This window comes from Poecilia reticulata, linkage group LG3 (assembly GCF_000633615.1).
Source record: "Poecilia reticulata strain Guanapo linkage group LG3, Guppy_female_1.0+MT, whole genome shotgun sequence".
Taxonomy (NCBI): Eukaryota; Metazoa; Chordata; class Actinopteri; order Cyprinodontiformes; family Poeciliidae; genus Poecilia; species Poecilia reticulata.
Genome location: NC_024333.1, coordinates 10,082,894 through 10,086,443, shown reverse-complemented (window position 1 = coordinate 10,086,443; position 3,550 = coordinate 10,082,894). Strand labels below are relative to the sequence as shown.

Below are 3,550 nucleotides of genomic sequence, written 5' to 3'. Positions count from 1 at the left end.
TCATCAGCCCAAATCAACAGACCCCCCCCCCCCCTGCCTACCCCTCCCAGCTAAAACAGGAGCACTGATGTCACTGTTGCAAGAGGGATTAGTGAGTGACAGGAGCTGCAGCTTGGCACACGAACCATACTTAAACCACACACTCAGACAAATGCGAGTACAGAACTGGTCGGACGGAACAAACACGCATGACCATGAAGTTTTAAAAAAAAGATTCTACTTTCCAATAAAAATACTTCGATTTATTTTCTTTTTTTTTTTAAACCAAATGATCACATAGTAAAATTTAAACACAATTCAACTTTTATACAATGAATGGAGGCATTGTTGAAAAGCTAAATAATGAAATTCAAAGGAGTTCTCTCTGAATACGTGTATTTGGTTATCTATCACATAGTTTGCAGCAATAAAATGCCTGTTTTAGGATTTTACAACCCTGTTTTGTTGAGCTTGTCACAAAGTAAAACAAATTTGATTGAGTTAAAAACAAAACTGGTTTATATTAAAATGCTAAATATGGCAGTGGTAATATCAGTTATGATGAACCTACATTTTCCTTTCGCCTTTTTTTCCCACCAGTATTACCTTTTCTAAGCTTCTGCTTCTCAAACACCAACTGTGGCTGCCAAAAGCATCTAGAGACCATCCAAATGGCCAAATATAAGACAGACATGAAAAGCGTGAACTAATGGCACTTCAAGCACCGTGAGGGCGACTCTTTTCAACAAATCCATACACATTGTTTAAGAGAAATAGAGACAAAAAAAACTGTCATAATGTGAACAGCAAGCCACACTGAAGAACAAATGTCTGTTAATCTTCACTTCATGTTTATTGCTAAGTGGGGATCTCAAGATTTACAATGTTGCCTGATGTTTTATATTTATTTTGCATGTGCAATGCTTCCTCATTCAGGTTGTAATTCACACTGCATCATCCTAGTTATCACCTTCTCTGAATTCCAGATGAATCAACTTTTGACAACTGATAATCTCTACACGCCCCGGGCCTATTTCTGGAGTCCAAATTAATCGTTTCATGAGTCGTAAAACAAAAATAAAAATCTAAATCTTACACTGCCTGTGGTTTATAATCCTTTGATTAAGACGCCGGAGATGATGCAGGGCTTTCTTCGGTCATAACAAGTAGAGTTGCCAAGTGCGTTACCAAGTGCGCCGCCTATCTTCCTCAAGTTTCTTAAACAAGCCAAACCAAAAGTTAACAAAGATAGCCAAGCGTAGATCCTCCGGTCACACAAATAGCACGGCTTATTAACTAGATACCAGTCTCTCAGGACTGAAGATGGCAATACCTGCCTGCAGATACCTAATCCAAGTAAAAAAATAAAATAAAAAAGTTTACATGATGCAATAAAAGCAAATTTACTTTAAAACCTCTACTAAATATACATGATGTTTATTCCTAAGATCTTCCGCTAGTGAGTAAACCTGCTAAAGCTTACGGTCAGAACATCATCACAATTCCGTGATCACCGCTACCTTAACGTTTAATCAAATACACATAACTATAACAAAGTCTGCTGTATGAGAAATTGTTCCAGGAGTTATTGCTATAAACAACGATATTGTTCTTTTGAGACCATTTTAAAGTAATATAATGGTGAGAACACATTCTCAAAGGTCAATAACTTTAAATTCTAGTGAACGTTGAACACTGGAACTGGAAGACATTTTAAATATCTAAAATAAATAAAAGGACAGAAACAACAAATAAAATGGATTATGAAGTCTCCGTTTACAAAACTGTCCTTCAAAACAAGGTGAAGACCAAAGCACCACACTGAAGACTTTTGACATCTAGTTTTCCTTAGAGAGAGAGAGAAAAGAGAAAAACTATAAATCGTGCTACCGCAAATTACTGAGCTTGTTTTAATTTATCATGCGATTAATTGACTTACTGATCGATTGCTTATTGCCTGCACACAATACAACGTCTAAATAATTACAGATATAAAACAGCTCTGGAGAAGAAAAAATTAATAAAAACGGATGCAAATATCCTTCAATTCGTGTTCCATTTCTTGGAATTTAATTGTTAAGAAAAGAAACAACGGGACACAGCTGCATTTGTGGAAACATAATTGCCAACAGATGTCGATAAATCCGAACAAAGGTGAGGAAAATATGCTATGATATATTTCATACGGCCACAAGCAGCTTTACTGGTTGAACCTCAAACAGTCCAAATGAGTGACCTGTGAGGAATGTAATCCGTCTGGTGCAACAGGTGCTTCTCATAGTCAGGCAGGAATGCTTCAGACTTGCTGTTCAACACTGTAACGAACACATAAAAGGACTCTTCTGTCTTCCATTGCATCTCCCTTGCATGTCATCATTCTTGATGGCGCATGTGGACGTCTCTTAGTTTCCACTAAAATGTTTGCTGCTCGCCTGGATCTCCCATCCAACAGACTTTCTCGATCAAGTTAAGGGGACGTGTTATGCTTTGGACATGTCTTCAGACCAAACTGAAAACTGACTGAGCTAAAACCAAAAATTTTAATCAATCTTATAAATTGAGGGTAAATTCCTATGTCTCTCTGTTTTGATATTGTGGTGAAATGTGCCGGGTAACTACACTTCTGTTTACAGTCAAGAATCTCAACGCTGTTTTAGTTACGCGCTTAACTGAAGCAGGAGTCAAAGCGAACAAAAGTCGGAAAAGGTGAGAAAGAAGACAAACTTGTTTGAAAGAAGAGGAACTCGTCTGAACGCAACGCTTATTGTTTAGCTACGAGGCCAAAACCTGAGCTGAGGTGTGAGTGAAAACATTTGTTCTATCCAAGATAAAAATTTATGACCTTAAGAGTATAAAAAAAATTGCTTTGCATGATGAGTGTTACGTAAATGAAAAGCACAAACAATGGGTTATTGTATGCGAAGCGGATGATGTTAGAACCAATCAGCTGCTGTCTGTTCTCAAAAACTAAGCTAGGAACCCGTTTGCTCAGAAATGCGGAATGCCATCACTGTGGAATTTATTATGCGAATTCAATCTAATAGATGAGGATTTTCTTCCAATATTCAAGTGGATTTCACTCTGTTTATAATAGCATCCACATGAAAGAGAAGTAAGAGGGAGATAATATTGGTAGCTGAGGCGCCGACTTGTCAGTTGTGAAGATTTCTTCTGCGAGGGAACGTTTTTACAGGTGAAATCCTAGTTATTGAAATGTCTTTAGATTTGAAGAGAGAAAGAAAAACCCTACACTGAATGCTGCAAAGTAGTTTTAATTTTTTTTTTCGCAGATCACATTGTTTTTGTAATTGTTTCAAGCCTCGACAGCAAAAAAAAACAAAAAAAAAACAGACTTAATACAGTCCAAAACAAGGCAAAACAAGGCTGACATGAATGTGTGTGGACGTGCGTATGAAGGCTTTTTGTAAGCAAATTTGAGCTATTTTATTGAGAGAATAATGGCACTTTTTTAATTTTGCTGACCATATGACAATGGCAATTCTATTATATTTATTTTAATATTGTTATTTTTAACAGTATTAAAACTCAAGGGCAAATAATGTAATGATTA

General features: G+C 36.6%; 1 protein-coding gene across 5 annotated transcripts in view; it reads right to left on the bottom strand.

Annotated features, from left to right (window-relative positions):
* The window catches only part of pde8a (phosphodiesterase 8A), a 58,093-nt gene that overhangs the window by 42,564 nt on the left and 11,979 nt on the right, over positions 1 to 3,550 (bottom strand). The gene's annotated exons all lie outside the window — the stretch shown is intronic.